The sequence below is a fragment of the Saccopteryx bilineata genome, chromosome 2 (assembly GCF_036850765.1).
Source record: "Saccopteryx bilineata isolate mSacBil1 chromosome 2, mSacBil1_pri_phased_curated, whole genome shotgun sequence".
In the NCBI taxonomy this organism is placed as follows: domain Eukaryota; kingdom Metazoa; phylum Chordata; class Mammalia; order Chiroptera; family Emballonuridae; genus Saccopteryx; species Saccopteryx bilineata.
Genome location: NC_089491.1, coordinates 120,669,453 through 120,689,098, shown reverse-complemented (window position 1 = coordinate 120,689,098; position 19,646 = coordinate 120,669,453). Strand labels below are relative to the sequence as shown.

General features: G+C 38.4%; 1 long non-coding RNA gene across 3 annotated transcripts; it reads right to left on the bottom strand.

Moving 5' to 3' along the window:
• Positions 1-1,368: 1,368 nt before the first annotated feature.
• Positions 1,369-19,513, bottom strand: LOC136322937 (uncharacterized). 3 transcript variants are annotated; one of them, XR_010728888.1, is made up of 3 exons: positions 19,446-19,513; positions 12,073-12,172; positions 1,369-1,509 (listed from the first exon to the last, which is right to left on the bottom strand). It is a non-coding gene; the product is annotated as an uncharacterized lncRNA (long non-coding RNA). The 3 variants fall into 3 exon arrangements; XR_010728887.1 differs by having other exon boundaries at positions 19,434-19,482; XR_010728886.1 differs by lacking the exon at positions 19,446-19,513 and adding an exon at positions 19,112-19,267.
• Between the last annotated feature and the right edge of the window lie 133 nt (positions 19,514-19,646).

Below are 19,646 nucleotides of genomic sequence, written 5' to 3'. Positions count from 1 at the left end.
ATGCCATCTGGGTCCTGCTTCAATAGTGGAAAGGAAGGTCATTGAGCTAAAGCCTACCAGGCTTACACACCTCTGCTGTGAGGAAACAGGGACACTGGAAGGTGGGCTTCCCCCTCGCTCCTCTAAGGGAGGGTTCAGTCTCTTCCAGCCCTGCTCCAGCCACCTATGACCTAACCTTGCCCAGAAAGCTGGGGTTTGCCACTGAAGGCTGAAGGTGCCCAGGGCCATCGGCCCCATCTACGACACTGTGGACGAGCCTAGGGTATTTCTTCCAAGAAGCAGGTAAACTGATCTCATTCGCACAAGGGCCACTTAACTATGTCTTGCCTGAATAGTCAGGTTTTTTATTCTTCCCTCAAAGATCTCTGTTGTGGGTGTTGATAGTCCTATTTTCTGCTGCTTTGCTTAATATATAGTGTTTCCTTTATCCCTCCTACCTCAATACCCCACTCATATTTCAGGCTGGGACCTACTCCTAATTTAGAGCTCTCTTTCCTCCTTTTGCCAACTTGTATTATGAATTTACCTTTGCCACCCAGCTTAAGTGTATCCCAAGGTTCTCTTTACCAGGCCACAGTCACAGAGCTCCAGGGAAAAGCAACCTGGTCTCAACTCTCCAGGCAGAGGAAAACAGAAGCTCCATCTCCACGCATGCTGCAAATGGCTTTTTCCAGTCTACCTGAATCATTACCAGCTAGAAGCAGCGGTCATTGGGACTTGGACATGAGCTGCAAAGTATAGAATGGTGACAACAATTTCAGTGCCATGTGGACTTTTCCTGTGGGGAACTTTCCTGGACTCCTGCTCCCTGTGACAGCTCCTAACAGACTGAACTGTGGTTGGGTTGCATTTTTCAGGGATTTGGCATGGTGATGGGGCCAACTTGGACTTGGGGAACATGTTAAGGACACTACTTTTTTAGGGATTCTTGCTGTATTGGCCAAGAGTTTGCTTAAAGGCTTTTAATCACTGTAAAAAAAAAATAGAGGACTGGATGAAGAAGATGGGGCACATATACACCATGGTATATTATTCAGCTAGGAGAAATGGTGACATCAGATCACTTATAGCGGAATGGTGGAGTCTTGGTAGCATTGTGCGGGGTGAAATAAGCGAATCAGAAAAAAACAGGAACTGCAGGATTCCATACATTAGTGGGACATAAAAGCGAGACTAAGAGGCATGGACAGGAGTATGGTGGCTATGGGGGGTGGGGGGAGGGAAGGAGGGAGAGGGGGAAGGGGTGGGGTACAGAGAGAACTGGATGGAGGGTGGCGGAGGACGATCTCTCTTTTGGTGATGGGTATGCAACAGAACTAAATGACAAGATAACCGGGAAATGTTTTCTTTGAATGTATGTACCCTGATTTATTGATGTCACCCCATTAAAATAAAAATTTATTTATAAAAAATAAACAGTAAAAAAAAAAAACAACTAAGGTGTTGCAATGAAAAACTGATGATTGATGTTTCTCATCTCTCTCCATTCCTGTCTGTCTCTCTCTGTCCCTGTAAAAAAAAACAAAAAAACAAAAAAAACAACTTAATGTTTTGGGTATTAATTTTCAGTATTATAAACTGAACACAGTCATATTTATCTCCTAAGGCAGTAATGATTCAATAAATTAACAAAAAAATTATCATTTCAAGTATCTGACATATAGGCATTTGGTAAGCTATAGCTTTGATTATAAGAAAGAAATACAACTTTCCCTTGTCTTAAAAGGTGATTTATTTAATCTATAGATTGCTCTAAGTAATATGGACATTTTAATTATATTAATTTTTCCTATCCATGATCACTTTATTTGATTCCACTTATTTGTATTTCCTTCAATTTCTTTCTTCAGTGTCTTATAAGTTTCTGAGTACAGGTCTTTTACATCCTTGGTTAAATTTATTCCTAGGTATTTTATTCTTTTTGAAGCAGTTATGAATGGTGTTGTTTTCTTTGTTTCTTTTTTGATAGATTATTATGGGTGTATAAAAATGTAACTAATTTCTAGATATTTATTTGGAATCCCGCTTTTTTACTGAGTTCATTTATCAATTCCAGTTGTTTTTGGTGGCATGTTTAAGGTTCTCTATATACAGTATCTAAAAATAATGACAGTTTTACTTCTTCCTTTCCATTTTGATGCCTTTTATTTCTTCTTCTTGTCTGATTGTTGTAGCTAGGACTTCCAGTACTATATTAAATAAGGGTGGTAATAGCAACATTCCTGTCTTGTTCCTGGTCTTAAGGGAAATGCTTATAATATTGCCCATTGAGTATAATATTTGCTGTGGGTTTGTCATATATGGGCTTTATTATGTTGAGATATGTTCTATTTTCACTTTGTTGAGACTTTTTACATAAATGGGTGCTGGACTTCATCAAATGCTTTTTCTGTGTTTATTGATATGATCATGTGATTTTTATCCTTCATTTTGTGTATGTGATGTATCACATTTTTTTTATTGATGTGCAGAACCTATTAAGATATCAATGGTATATTTCACAGAACTACAACAAATAATATAAAAATTTATAGGTACCAAGAAATACTTCAAAAAGCCACAGCAATCTTGAGAAAATGTAACAACATCTGAGGACTCAAACGACCTGATATCAAACTATACTACCAGGCCATAATAATCAAAATAGCATGGTACTAACATAAAAACAGACCAATGAAACAGAATAGAGAGCCCAGAAATCAACCATTCTTATATGGTCAATTAATATTTGACAAAGGAGGCAAGAACATACAATGGGGCAAAGACTGCCTATTCAATAAATATTGTTGGACCTGACCAAATGGTGGTGCAGTGGATAGAGCGTTGGACTGGGATGCCAAGGACCTAGGTTTGAGACCCCGAAGATGCCAGTTTGAGCGCAGGCTCATCTGGTTTGAGCAAAGCTCACCAGCTTGGACCCAAGGTCGCTGGCTTGAGCAAGGGGTTACTTGGTCTGCTGAAGGCCCACAGTCAAGACACATATGAGAAAGCAATCAATGAACAACTAAGGTGTTGCAATGAAAAACTGATAATTGATGCTTTTCATCTCTCTCCATTCCTGTCAGTCTGTCCCTATCTATCCTTCTCTCTGACTCTCTGTCTCTGTAAAAAAAAAAAAAAAAAGGAGTGACGTCACGGAAATGGCGCCGTGAGCAGCACGTCCGACAGATCTCCCCTAAATGACAACAAATTTATCAACTAGAAACAGAAAAATTTATCCTCGGAGCATTCCGGAGTTCCACACAAACTGAAAGCGAAAGGACTGTTATCACTTGAATCTGAGAGACGAGGGTGTGGAGGAAGCTACCGCAGCGACGTTCATTCAAGCCGCGAGGGAGTGCGCCTGTGGTGAGTCAGCCCACACTCGGGAGCACAAGCAGCCACCGGCGTGCCCGGTCCGGTTGCAGAGCGAGCACCGCCCACACTCCGGAGCGGCGAGCAGCCGCTGGCAAGCACCCGGTATGGTTGCAGAGTGAGCACCGCCCACACTCGGGAGCCGCGAGCAGCCGCGGGCGAGCACCCGGTACAGTTGCAGAGCGAGCACCGCCCACACTCGGGAGCAGCGAGCAGCCGCCGGCCCGCGCCCGGTCCGGTTGCAGAGCGAGCACCGCTAACGTTCCCAGCGGCCCGCACACTGCGAGTGAGAGTCGCCAACCACCAGTGCCCGGAGCACCCCATTTGCGCGCGTGCCCTGGGCATTTCACACACCCAGAGTGCCTTACTGGCCCGCCCACCCAGGGTGCCCCATTATCCTGCGCCTGGTGCGATTCAGCCGCCAGCAGCAGGGCGAGCGGGAGAGGCACTAGGGTGGTCTTCTACTTGGGAGATTCTCTCCGTGGGCGGGGCACCTCACCCAGCCATTCAAGCTAACAATCAAGCGTTGGGGGAGGGGCGCACGCAGGCAGCCTAAAATACCTTCGGGAGCACAGCTGCGACCCAATCACTGAAATTAGCTTAACCCATGAAATCTGCGCACCCTCGGTTCTAATTGATAAGATCTCTCTCAGTTCAGCGACCCAAGACAAGAGGCGTGATATTTTTTAGTGCCTCTCGCTAAAGGGGCAGGGGCAACTTCTGATTGATAGAGCCTCCATATTCAGGGATAAACGCTAGCAAGAGGGACTTGGCAGATAATAAGATCTATACTACACTAGTCGCAAGCAGAGACTAGTGCCTCTTCTTCCCAGTCAAAACAGGCTACAAAGTGTGGAAAGCCTGGGTTGAGAAGTCCAACTGAATGCTAGGCGCTGAACAGTCACCTTGACAACAATTGACTCCCACCCCTGCCTGATTACACTGGAGGCCCTGACTGCCAGAGCCTTTCCCAAAGCCTTGCACTGAGTGGGGATAGAGTGGGGATTTCCCAGCTCTTTGAGCCTCTTACTCCCCAGGCAGAAGCAGTTGCAGCCTTATAGCTGGATCACCAGGCTGCTAATTCAGGAAGGGGGGACTAGGAGAGAGAATCCAGGAAAGCAAACTCTCTCATCGTTGGACCCTGCAAACGCCAACAAGCCTTGACTACCAGCAAGACTAAAGCCAATTATAGGACATTGCCATAGAATCCCATCAACTGCAAATCCCTACCTAAGTGTGACACAGGGGCAGAGCCTGGGGTACAGAGTCACCGACCAGGAAGAGGGAGAGAAAAGAAAAAGGAAGAAGTTAACCTCTCAAAATCAAGAAAAATCCACAGACTTTACAACTTGTTCCACTAATTTTTTTGTTGTTGTTGTTTGTTTCTTCTATCTTATTGCCTTTATTTCCTCCACCTCGGTCCTTCTATTCTCTGCCCATCTTATGCTTCCCTTTTCTTGAACTACACTACCCATAACTGTTACATTTTATTTCTCTTCTTCATCCTCACCCTCCTTTAAGGTTATACTCCAAAACACTTAAATCTCACTCTCTCCTCTTTTGTTTTTTTTTTTTATTTACTTTATTTTGGTTTTTTCTCTTCCTTTTTTATTTCTTCCTTCGTTTTTCTCTTTTTCTTATTTTTTCCTTTCTATTCGTTTTTTCTTTTCTCGTTTTACTTTCCTCCCATTTAATCCTCAATCACGAACAAATTAGTTAATTTGGGACTCAAGGCTTTTTTTTGGCTTTATTTTTCTTTTTTGCTTTTGTTTTTGTTTTTTTCTTGTTTGTTTATTTTTGTGGCATTTTGGGTCCTCCCAACCCAAGGTCTCCATTGTATTTAGTCTTCGCTCCACTTAATACAACAGATTTTTACTTATTATTTTTATTTTTTCTTCTTTATTATTCTTTTTTTGGTCCTTTTTTCTGGTTCCCTCTTATCCCTCTCATTATATCTCTAAGTTGACCATCACTTACAAGCAAATCATCTTATGCTTGTCTAAACTTTTCTTCCTTTTTTTTTTTTTTTTTTTTTTTTTTTTTTGCATTTAGTAGGTCCCTAGTCCCTTTTTTTGCCCCTTGAACTCTTCACCCCAAATCAGGCCCTCCATTATAGGCACGATATTTCCCTGAGGAGGGGAGAGGAGGGAAAGAGAAGAAAGAAAAAAAGGGGGAAATAATAAATTATTACTGTTTTTTTTTGTGGGGTGTTTTACCTTTTTTTTTTTTTTTTTTTACTTTTTACTCTTTATTAATTCTAATTAGTGCTATCAACAAGACCACCCTCAGATGCCAATAAGAAAGAGGAAATTGAATATTATGGATACAAAAGAAAGAGAGGTAACACAAATAGATGTGGAAAAATCTATGGAGAAAAGACTTAACATATTGAAAGCCTTGGAGCGAAATGACAGAGAATTTAAAATAGAAATCTTAAAAATACTCAGAGAGATACAAGAAAACACAGAAAGGCAATAGAGGGAGATCAGAAAACAACTCAATGAACACAAAGAATATATTACTAAGGAAATTGAAACTATTAAAACAAATCAAACAGAAATGAAAAACTCAATTCACGAGCTGAAAAACGAGGTAACAAGCTTAGCTAACAGAACAGCCCAGATTGAGGATAGGATTAGTGAAATAGAAGACAAACAACTTGAGGCACAACAGAAAGAAGAAGAAAGAGACTCAAAAATAATAAAAAACGAGAAAGCCCTACAGGAATTGTCTGACTCCATCAGAAAGAATAACATAAGAATAATAGGTATATCAGAGGGAGAAGAGAAAGAAAATGGAATGGAGAATATTCTCAAACAAATAATAGACGAGAACTTCCCAAGCCTGTGGAAAGAACTAAAGCCTCAAATTCAAGAAGCAAACAGAACACCGAGTTTTCTTAACCCCAACAAACCCACTCCAAGGCACATCATAATAAAGATGACACAAACCAATGACAAAGAAAAAATTCTCAAGGCAGCCAGGGAAAAGAAGAGTACAACATATAAAGGAAGGCCTATTAGATTATCATCAGATTTCTCAGCAGAAACTCTACAAGCTAGAAGAGAGTGGACCCCAATATTTAAAGCCCTGAAAGAGAGGAACTTTCAGCCAAGAATACTATACCCATCAAAGCTATCCTTCAAGTATGAAGGAGATATAAAAACATTCACAAATACAGAAAAGATGAGAGAATTTATCAACAGAAAGCCCCCACTCCAGGAAATACTAAAGGGGGTTTTCCAACCAGATTCAAAGAACAAAAGAAAACAACACCACAAGTAACAGCTCCACCAAGAACACAATAAAACCAAACTTAAACTGTGACAACAAAGGAAAAAAAGGGGGGAGAGGATGGAGATTAACAGTAGCAAAGGACGATGAAGTGCAGAAATACTTATAAGATAGGGTACTACAATGAATATGGTAGGTACCCTTTTCATTACTTAATGGTAACCACCCTTGAAAAAACCACCACAAAAACATTTGACTTAAAAAAGGTAGCAACAGAGGAAAGAAGTATGGAACACAAACAAACGAAAACAAATGATAGAAAAACAAAAGAGAAGAATCGAACTAGATACAAAACTAACAGAAAGCAATTTATAAAATGGCAGTAGGGAACCCACAAGTGTCAATAATTACACTAAATGTAAATGGATTAAACTTACCAATAAAAAGACACAGAGTAGCAGAATGGATTAAAAAAGAAAATCCAACTATATGCTGCCTACAAGAAACACATCTAAGCAACAAGGATAAAAACAAATTCAAAGTGAAAGGCTGGAAAACAATACTCCAAGCAAACAACACCCAAAAAAAAGCAGGCGTAGCAATACTCATATCTAATAATGCTGACTACAAGACAGCAAAAGTACTCAGAGACAAAAATGGTCATTTCATAATGATTAAGGGGAAGTTGAATCAAGAAGACATAACAATCCTTAATATATATGCACCAAACCAAGGAGCACCAAAATATATAAGACAGCTACTTATTGACCTTAAAACAAAAACTAACAAAAATACAATCATACTTGGAGACCTCAATACACCGCTGACGGCTCTAGATCGGTCATCCAAACAGAGAATCAATAAAGATATAGTGGCCTTAAACGAAATACTAGAACACCTGGATATGATAGACATCTACAGGACACTTCATCCCAAAGCGACAGAGTATACATTTTTCTCTAGTGTACATGGAACATTCTCAAGAATTGACCATATGTTGGGCCACAAAGACAATATCAGCAAATTTAGAAAAATTGAAATTGTACCAAGCATATTTTCTGATCATAAAGCCTTGAAACTAGAATTCAACTGCAAAAAAGAGGGGGAAAACCACACAAAAATGTGGAAACTAAACAACATACTTCTAAAAAATGAATGGGTCAAAGAAGAAATAAGCGCAGAGATCAAAAGATATATACAGACAAATGAAAATGAAAATACGACATATCAGAATCTCTGGGATGCAGCAAAAGCAGTAATAAGAGGAAAGTCCATATCACTTCAGGCCTATATGAACAAACAAGAGAGAGCCCAAGTAAACCACTTAACTTCACACCTTAAGGAACTAGAAAAAGAAGAACAAAGACAACCCAAAACCAGCGGAAGAAAGGAGATAATAAAAATCAGAGCAGAAATAAATGAAATAGAGAACAGAAAAACTATAGAAAAAATCAATAAAACAAGGAGCTGGTTCTTTGAAAAGATCAACAAAATTGACAAACCCTTGGCAAGACTCACCAAGGAAAAAAGGCACAGGACTCAAATAAATAAAATCCAAAATGAAAGAGGAGAGATCACCACAGACATCATAGATATACAAAGAATTATTGTAGAATACTATGAAAAATTATATGCCACCAAATACAGCAATCTAGAAGAAATGGATAACTTCCTAGAACAATACAACCTTCCTAGACTGAGTCATGAAGAAGCAGAAAGCCTTAAACAGACCAATCAGCAGGGAGGAAATAGAAAAAACTATTAAAAACCTCCCCAAAAATAAAAGTCCAGGCCCAGACGGTTATACTAGTGAATTCTATCAAACATTCAAAGAAGACTTGGTTCCTATTCTACTCAAAGTCTTCCAAAAAATTGAAGAAGAAGCAATACTTCCAAACACATTTTATGAGGCCAACATAACCCTCATACCAAAACCTGGCAAGGATGGCACAAAGAAAGAAAACTACAGACCAATATCTCTAATGAATACAGATGCTAAAATACTAAATAAAATACTGGCAAATCGAATACAACAACATATTAAAAAAATAATACATCATGATCAAGTGGGATTCATCCCAGAATCTCAAGGATGGTTCAACATACGCAAAACGGTTAACGTAATACACCATATCAACAAAACAAAGAACAAAAACCACATGATCTTATCAATAGATGCAGAAAAGGCTTTTGATAAAATACAACACAATTTTATGTTTAAGACTCTCAACAAAATGGGTATAGAAGGAAAATATCTCAACATGATAAAGGCCATATATGATAAACCATCAGCCAACATCCTATTAAACGGCATAAAACTGAGGACTTTCTACCTTAAATCCGGAACAAGACAGGGTTGTCCACTCTCTCCACTCTTATTTAACGTGGTGCTAGAAGTTCTGGCCAGAGCAATCAGACAAGACAAAGAAATAAAAGGCATCCATATCGGAAAAGAAGAAGTAAAGGTATCACTTTTTGCTGATGATATGATCCTATACATCGAAAACCCGAAGGACTCCACAAAAAGATTATTAGAAACAATAAACCAATACAGTAAGGTCGCAGGATACAAAATTAACATACAAAAGTCCATAGCCTTTCTATATGCCAACAATGAAATATTAGAAAACGAACTCAAAAAAATAATCCCCTTCACGATTGCAACAAAAAAAATAAAATACCTAGGAATAAACATAACAAAGAATGTAAAGGACCTATATAATGAAAATTACAAAGCATTGTTAAGGGAAATCGAAAAAGATACAATGAGATGGAAAAATATTCCTTGTTCTTGGATAGGAAGAATAAATATAATCAAAATGGCCATATTACCCAAAGCAATATACAAATTTAATGCAATTCCCATCAAAATCCCTATGAGATTTTTTAAAGAAATGGAACAAAAAATCATCAGATTTATATGGAACTATAAAAAACCCTGAATAGCCAAAACAATCCTAAGGAAAAAGAATGAAGCTGAGGGCATTACAATACCTGACTTTAAACTATATTATAGGGCCACGATAATCAAAACAGCATGGTATTGGCAGAAAAATAGACACTCAGACCAATGGAACAGAATAGAAAGCCCAGAAATAAAACCACATATATATGGTCAAATAATCTTTGATAAAGGGGCCAACAACACACAATGGAGAAAAGAAAGCCTCTTCAACAAATGGTGTTGGGAAAACTGGAAAGCCACATGCAAAAGAATGAAACTCGACTATAGCCTGTCCCCGTGTACTAAAATTAATTCAAAATGGATCAAAGACCTAAATATAAGACCTGAAACAATAAAGTACATAGAAGAAGACATAGGTACTAAAATCATGGACCTGGGTTTTAAAGAACATTTTATGAACTTGACTCCAATGGCAAGAGAAGTGAAGGCAAAGATAAATGAATGGGACTACATCAGAATAAAAAGTTTTTGCTCAGCAAGAGAAACTGATATCAAAATAAACAGACAGCCAACTAAATGGGAAATGATATTTACAAACAACAGCTCAGATAAGGGCCTAGTATCCAAAATTTACAAAGAACTCATAAAACTCTACAACAAACAAACAAACAATCCCATAAAAAAAATGGGAAGAGGACATGAACAGACACTTCTCCCAGGAAGAGATACAAATGGCCAACAGATATATGAAAAGATGCTCAGCTTCATTAGTTATTAGAGAAATGCAAATCAAAACTACAATGAGATACCACTTCACCCCTGTTAGATTAGCTATTTTCAACAAGACGGGTAATAGCAAATGTTGGAGAGGCTGTGGAGAAAAAGGAACCCTCATTCACTGTTGGTGGGACTGTAAAGTAGTACAACCATTATGGAGGAAAGTATGGTGGTTCCTCAAAAAACTGCAAATAGAACTACCTTATGACCCAGCAATCCCTCTACTGGGTATATACCCCAAAACCTCAGAAACATTGATACGTGAAGACACATGTAGCCCCATGTTCATTGCAGCACTGTTCACAGTGGCCAAGACATGGAAACAACCAAAAAGCCCTTCAATAGAAGACTGGATAAAGAAGATGTGGCACATATACACTATGGAATACTACTCAGCCATAAGAAATGATGACATCAGATCATTTACAGCAAAATGGTGGGATCTTGATAACATTATAAGGAGTGAAATAAGTAAATCAGAAAAAAACAAGAACTACATGATTCCATACATTGGTGGAACATAAAAATGAGACTAAGAGACATGGACAAGAGTGTGGTGGTTACCAGGGGTGGGAGGAGGGAGGACATGGGAGGGAGGGAGGGAGAGAGTTAGGGGGAGGGGGAGGGGCACAGAGAACTAGATAGAGGGTGGCGGAGGACAATCTGACTTTGGGCGAGGGGTACGCAACATAATTTAATGACAAAATAACCTAGACATGTTTTCTTTGATTATATGTACCCTGAGTTATTAATGTCATCTCATTACCATTAATAAAAATTTATTAAAAAAAATAAAATAAAGGAAAAAGATCTAGAAAAAAATATATATATATTCCAAATATATATATATATTCCAAATATATATATATATATATCCCAAATATATATATATATATATATATATATATATATATTTGGAAAAATTGGACAGATACATGCAAAAAAATAAAGGTACACTACCTTCTTACACCATACACAGAATAAACTCAAAATGAATTAAAGACTTAAATGTTAGATTTGGTAAAAATCCTAGAAGAAAACATAGGCAGTAAAATCTTGGACATTCTCATAGCATTGTTTTTTTTTGGTATATCTCCTCAGGCAAGGAAACAAAAGAAAAAATAAACAAATGGGACTACATCAAACTAAAAAAATTTTTCCACAGCAAAGAAAATCATCCACAAAATGAAAAGACAACATACTGAATGGGAGAACATATTTACCATTACATCAGATAAGGGATTAATTTTTAAAATGTATAAAAACTTATAAAACTTGACATCAAAAAATAAATCTAAAATAAAAATGGGCAAAGAACCTGAATAGACACTTTCTAAGAAGGACACACAGATGGACAGCAGACACATGAAAAGATGCTCAGTGTTACTAATCATCAGAGAAATGCAAATCAAAATACAATGAAATATCACCTCACACTGGTCAGAATAGCTATCATCAATAAATCAACAAACTGTTGGCGAGAGTGTAAAGAAAAGGGAACCCTCCTGCACTGCTGGTGGGAATGCAGACTGGTGCAGCCACTGTGGAAAGTAGTATGGAGTTACCTCAAAAAATTAAAAATGGAACTGACTTTTGACCCAGCAATCCCACTTCTGGGAATATAGCCTAAGAATTCTGAAACATAATTCAAGAGAATATATATACCCCTATGTTCATTGTAACATTATTTATAATTCCCAAGATCTGGAAACAGCCCAAGTGCCCACCAGTAGATGAGTGGATAAAAAAGTTGTGATACATATACATAATGGAATACTACACAAAAAAGAAGGAAATCTTACCTTTTGCGATAGCATGGATAGACTTGGAAAGCATTATGCTAAGTGAAATAAGCCAGTCAGAGGAAGACAAGTACCATATAATCTCACTCATATGTGGAATCTAAAAAACAGAATAAACAAACAAGAAAAATAGAGACAGACTCATAAATAGAAAGCAGGCTAAGGCCTGACTTGTGGTATTGCAATGAATAAAGCATCAACCTGGAACCCTGAAGTCACTGGTTCAAAACCCTGGGCTTGCCTGGTCAAGGCACATAAAGGACTTGATACTTCCTGTTCCTCCCCCTCTCTCTCCCTTCTTTCTCTCTCTCTCTCTCTCTCTCTTTCTCTCTCTCTCTCTCTTCTCTCTAAAATGAATAAAGTCTTTTTAAAAAATGTTTAAAAAAATAAAAGAAAAAAGAGAGAAAGAAAGAAAGAAAGAAAGAAAGAAAGAAAGAAAGAAAGAAAGAAAGAAAGAAAGAAAGAAGAAAGAAAGAGAAAAAAAGAAAAAGAAAGGAAGCAGGCTGACAGCTGGAGGTGAGAGCTGATTGAGGTGGGTGGAGGGATTGAGAAAAAAAAGAACATAAGAAAAGATAAAAGAAAAACTCATGGTCTCGGACAGCAGTGTGGTGATCGCTGGGGTAGGGGAGGGAATATGGAGAAGGCATATAGAGGGAATGAGTGGTTATGGACAAAGACTTGACTTGGGAGGTGAATACACAATATGATGTACAAAGAGGTGTTGTGGAATTGAGTACCTGAAACCTGTATAATTATGTTAACCAGAAAAAAATTTTAAATGAATAAAATAAAGGTGATTTGTTTTAAAGTGATGCTTTAGGCAAAAAAAAAAAAAAAGTAAAAAAGCATTAAATTGTGTTGATATTAATGATTTTTTTAATTTAGAGATTTCAAAATATCATGCATATTTACCAAGATATAAGTCCATTTTAGAAGCAATTTAAGGTAAAATTCATCTAAGAAGAAATAGGTTTATAATTGATATTTGATTTATTTCAAACATTTGTCATTAAATGACTCTATCCTTTTTAAAAAGAATAAAATTTATCTTTTCTATTTAAAAAAATTTTCCATACTCAATTTATTTCTTAGAGTTGGCATTTATTTTTTTCAAAATGATGCTCTTCATTCCCACAGTAGCTTTTGATTAATAGGATTTTATTTTACTTAAATCAATTTTTCTTTTGCCAAAGCAACATATACTCATTATAGAAAATTAGAAAATGTGCCTGACCAGGTGGTGGAGCAGTGGATAGAGCATCAGACTGGGACATAGAGGACCCAGGTTTAAAACCTCGAGGTCGCCAGCTTGAGCACAGGCTCACTTGGTTTGAGCAAGGCTCACCAACTTGAACCCAAGGTCGCTGGTTTGAGCAAGGGGTCACTCAGTCTGCTGTAGCCCCCCAGTAGAGGCACATATGAGAAAGCAATCAATGTACAACTAAGGTGCCACAATGAAGAATTGATACTTCTCATCTCTCTCCTTTCCTGTCTGTCCCTCTCTCTGTCTCTCTCTGTCTCTGTCACAAGAAAAAGGAAGAGGATTAGAAAATGCATCACAGAAAATGAGAAAATGCATAAGAAATTAGAAAATTAGAAACCCAGAGATAGCTACTGTATATCCTTGAAATATTTTTTATTCAAATATATATTTTCGTAAATAATGACAGAATTATGTTGTACATCATCCTTTTGGGGGTTGCTTTTCCACTTAATTATCATAACCATCATTCTATGCCAATAAATATTTATCCACATCATTTTACTAATGGCTTTTCATTGTATAGAAATACCATAATTTATTCAATCCATCTCCATTGTGGGAAATTTGGTATAGTTCACATCCCTCCCCCACTCCCCACCCCCCACTTTGGAGCCTATAGCAGCAGTGTTTGTATGAATGAGTGAAGAGATACAGTGAGTCACTGACCACTTTTAGAAAACAGGCAATCAGGTACTGGTATCTTGTGGTTCAGATTACAATAGATCATTATTCTGACCATAGTCTGTCTCTTTCCTTACATTTTTACTGAGTCTGAAGCCATCACTGGAAGGTGGTCATGGTGAGGAGGTGGAAAGGATTAGAATAAGAGCTTTTGAGAAAGAACTTTCACTTCTGGTCTCAAGAGAGAATGTGCAAACCAGAACCTACAAATTAACACATGATCAAAAAAAAAAACAAAAAACAAAAAATGGGCTCATACTTTGAGGGAAAAAAGAAGTGATTGTCAAAACACATATGGACATTGTAGCTGCAAATAGTAAGGGCAGCAGTGGCCTCTGTGTTTTATTTCATTTTATTGCCCATTTCAAAGTCTGATTGGCTGGGGTAACAGGTACTGCCATCTCCATTTTATAGACAAAGAGCTGAACACAGAAGGGCTGACTCAAATGTCCCAGTCCTGCGAGCAAGTGGCACAGCGGAGGTCTGAGCCCACATGTCCTGGCCCACAGACAAGGGCTGTTTCCACGCTCTCACTATTCTCCGTAATACTCAGAATTATTCAGAATAAGGAACAGAACATAGTGTGGCAGGGAGATTAGCAGAAACATAATTCTCCTGAGAGACAGCATGGAGACATCTGTTGACTACTTAGCATGGGTCTAACATCTTTAGTGAGAGAATAATAAATACGTTTATCCACCTCTCTGGGTCAATATGAGCATTGTTGCTTAATTAAAAATGTGTCTCTAAACACATTTTTGATATTCTCAAAGAAAAGGTGCACTGTGATACACACCTTCCAATACAATGGACAACTTACTCAGCACAGTCAGAGTTGCTAATTAATGAGCTAGTCAGAAAGGTGGAGGGGGGATCTACTTATGTTGTAAATGTTATATTTTAACTTAAATGTAAATGTATTTGTCACTGGCAGAGGACATGGCCTTTCTCTTCACTCTGAGTTCACTGTAAAGAATCCAAAGTTTCATTTATTTTTTTAACCTAAACCACAGCCATAAGTTCTCATTTTTCATTTCCAATTTTTCTTTCTTTGTAATGGGTGAGGACTTAAAGATACTCATAAGCAAAATACTGTAGATTTTAATATTTTTTTCATCTTTTCTCATTAACTAATGTGACATTATTGAAACTTTGCAAAGCATTTCATTTTAATTTCATTGTAATCATTCTCTTTCTCTCTCTCTCTCTCTCTCTCTCTCTCTCTCTCCAGACTCATTTTTCATTAGTAATGTAAGAGTTGAATAAATGGCATAATTTGAATAACAAGTAAAACTGGCACAAATATGTTAGGGAACAAACAATTTTGACTCTCAGAAAGCATGCAGCTCAGCTTCTGGGGTCAGAGGTGGGTGGTGTGGGCAGCGTGGCCTACTTGTCCAGGGAGCTCTGAGCACAGTCCTGGACTCACAGAGGGAACAGAGAGCACTGGCTCCCCATATAAGTCACTGAAGTGGAAATTGGTTATAGAGCACCATCATAGTTCTTATTTGTTGTTAATATGAAGCAGTGTCTTCATGGGCAATGCCTGATACCAGTCTCAGATAAGAGTTTAAATATATTTATAATATTTATGTTCAAAGTTTTGAAATCCCAGCCCCCTACTCCAGTGAATCTTCAGAAAGGTAAATTTGATGATTCAAGCAGTAAGTTTGGGATCACATCATCCTGCTCTTAGGACCCTAAGAGACCCAGTTTCTCACCAGGACAGTCTTTTGTAAGGGGAGGGGAGAGCTAAAAAAAAACAAATTAAATTTTAACTTTAATTTTTTTCTGAACACTTACAGACATTGGAAATTTTCTTGTAAATTATTTGTTATTTTCTGTTTTCGATGATTAGAAGGTGCATTCTGTGACAGGCGAGGCCTCATCTGTCTCACCCACCTGTGTAGTCTTAGCACACCTAGAGTAGCACCCAGCACCGAGACGCTACACAACCCAGGTGAGTCAATGAATGACTGGTTGGACCTGGCTGCCTTATGTATACACGACATGATGTCTCCTGCACTAATTTAATTTGATTTTATGGCTAACATTTGTCTTCCTTTTTAAAATAAGTTTTTACACTGTTACGGGGTTTTCAATAACTTAGCAAAAATATAACCTTCAGAAAGCTAGATTCTAATCTTGTGCATATCCGACCAGAGAATTATATAGGCTCCAAAAAGTAAAAACAGCATAGTACAATGACCAAAGCTACCAAACAGTTACATGAACTAATTTTACCAAGGGATTTAATACATTTGTTCAGATCAGTCTCAACAAACAATCTTAACATTGCTTCATCACTGAAAGCAACCACATTCTCACAAGATAGCATTCCCCCCAAGCCCAGCACTCTGCACATCACCTCTCATGACACCTATCAGAACTTCTAATATGAGCCATGGATATTATCAGAGCTTCTAATACAGGCCATGACAAAACTTCCAAAAAATGAAGGCTTTTTAAAGTAGATTTTATATCTGCAGCTTAAAACTTTGTTTTATTTAAGTATATGTTTTGTTCAGGTATAGTTAGATTTGTTGCTGGGAAGAAGGATAAGGAATGATGAAATAAATTTTTGTTAAAATCGATTAATGAGCCTGATCGGGCAGTGGCGCAGTGGATAGAGCGTTGGATTGGTGTGCGGAGGACCCAGGTTCGAGACCCCAAGGTTGCCAGCTTGAGCACGGGCTCATCTGGTTTGAGCAAAGCTCACCAGCTTGGACCCAAGGTTGCTGGCTCGAGCAAGGGGTCACTCGGTCTGCTGAAGGCCCATGGTCAAGGCACATATGAGAAAGCAATCAATGAACAACTAAGGTGTTGCAACGAGAAACTGATAATTGATGCTTCTCATCTCTCTCTGTTCCTGTCTGTCTGTCCCTGTCTATTCCTCTCTCTGACTCTCTCTCTGTCCCTGTAAAAAACAAAAAAATTTTTGATTAATGAGCCATCAACAAATGACTGTATAAAAAAAGTGGTACAAATTTATAATGGAATACTAATAAGCCAAAAAAAAAAAAGATAAAATCTTGCCATTCGTGACAACATGGATGGCTCTTGAAGGTATTATCCTAAGTGAAATAAGTCAGAAGAAAAAGGACAAAAATCATATGGACTCACTATTGGAACATAAAACAAACAAACAAAAAGTAACAAAAGAACTAACAAACAAACATAAACAAACTCATAGACATAGATAACGAATGGTAGTTACCAGAAGGGGAGGGCAAATTGGATAAATCAGATTAAATTTTTTTAAATCTATTAATGAAGAAATCAATTATAGGTGGAAAGAATAACTCGTTTTAAGTGATAAGAGCAGGCAACAGAAGTTTCTTCAGGTGAAAGAAAACTTAAAGAAATATCCAGTTGGCGAATCATTTTTGTTTTGTCAATCGAAGGGACAGCCAAGAGGTCGTGCTGGCCCCCAGAGAGTGAACATGACCCCAGTCTCCCTTCAAGCCTCACCTTTCACACAGCGGCCAAGCTACAACTACTGGGTTTGCCTCCCATCTCCCCTTCACATTCAGTCATTAAAACCACTAAAAACTACCTTTAAAGAAGAAGTCAACCCTTCTTCTCCATCCTATCGATACTGGTTCAAGCGCTGGTCCTCATAGCCATGAGCTGTACAACAGGTCCGAACGGGACCCTTGCCAGCCCCTGTCCTTGCGCCAATGGCTCTCCGGGCTGCGCCAGCCTCCCCTCTCCTACAAATGCACCCGCGTACCATTTTTAAGCATTCACATGGCTCGGCTCCCCTCTGAAGTCCCATCTCTTGTCAATCCCCTTACAGTGCACACACTTACATTTCAGGCACAGTCAGAAAATGATGGGTTAGAGTCTGAAGTTAAGTGAACAATCTAAAACAACTAAAAATCTGTACATTTAGTACACATTTATTCTCAATTGTTTCTCTATGAATACTGTGGTAAGCCACCTGATCCTCCCCACGACCCGCCCGCCCCTTCAGGATGATGATGTTCATTTCTCCCGGTGCAGGGAGTGCTGGTTCACAGCTGCTTCCGCCTCCAAAGCAGCCACCTCGCCCAGCTGCCGGCTTCTGTCCCCTCGCAGCCAGCAGCCCATATTCAGTGACTGACTGAAGCAGGACACAAAGCCCAAATTCCTTTCTCGGTGGGGATACTGCTGAAGGGTGAACCCAGATCCTGAGCCCAAAGCAGTTTCTCTCCTTAAATTGTATTTGAAATATTGCTATTTCATATATCGACTTAACTTTTAATTCATGTTCATGCTTGACCATTTAAACTTTTAAAAGTACTGCTTCTCCAGAGGGTTAATTGAATGGAAAGAACATTTGTATCTTTTTTTTAATCTCTTCATTCTTATCCATCTTCCTTATCAGATACTGCTTAAAACACTGGAGCCAGAACTCTGTGTGAAATCTGACACTGTCCTTTTCCAGCTATATAATTTTGGTAGATTACATAACCCTTCTTTATCAGTTTTCTCTTCTAGAAAGTGAGGATGGAAATATAACAATAATGTTACTCAATAGATTGTTGGGAGAATTAAATGAGTTATTTTATATAAAGCATTAAGAACAGTGTCTAGCCAAAAATGAATGCTTAAATTCATTAAGGTAATGGTAGCTGCTTTAACAAATAGACCTAAAATTGTCCAATGGCACAAACACAATAGATATTTCTCTCAAGTTGTTCCTGGTCAATTGAGGCAACTTTTTTCTACATGGCTTTGCAAAGATCCAGTTTACTGAGTTCCCAGTTATCTCTCGTACATGGCTTCTCCATCCCAACCAGCCAGGAGAAGGAAGGAATAGAGAGGAGTGTGTATGGAAGATTTTGGTGAGTCAAGCCCGCAATTGGAGCTCATTATATCTGCTCACGTGTAGTCGAGAAAACAAATTTTAGTAACTGGCTACTTGTGCTGCAGGTTTTGCTAAATTAATGATTATTATCATCAGTCTTATTATTACCAAGTTTCCAGCTCATGTCGTGATTATCTCCCCACCAGTCTGCCTGCCTCCTGATTACTCCACCAATCCAAACCCTTTCTCCACACCAAATTCAGAGTTAGCATCTAAAATCCAAGTCTGATCATATCACTCACCATCCCCAACTGTCAGCTTAACGTCCTTCTGTGACTCCCCACTGCCTCCGGGTCCAGTCAAACCCTGCAGTTCCTCCATGACTCAGTCACCCCACTTCCCTTTGGTTGCACCTCCGGTCGCTCTCCGCTTTGCAGTTATCATTTGTGACTAGTGTCGTTACTCCAGTGAGTAAGACAGACATGGCGCTACCCTACAGAGTGAGGTAACCAAGAAACAGGTAAATAAATAACAGGTAAATAAACAAATATGCAATATTAAAGAATATGGTGAAGAAAAATAAAGGGTAAGGAAATTGAGAGTAGTGAAGTAAATAAATAAGACCTTTAATTTTACCAGCAAGTGACAGTCATTCCACAGAGACACTCTGTGGACTTGATCTTCACTATAATTGTACACTCCCCTGTGACTGCATATTACAAGCAAATTCTTATCATTGACCTGTATTTGTGTTCTTTTGAACTTTGTTTATGACTGCTAGTCAAAGAAGGAATATAGAGCACTAAGATTGCTTAATGGGCTGTTTGTATGGGAAGT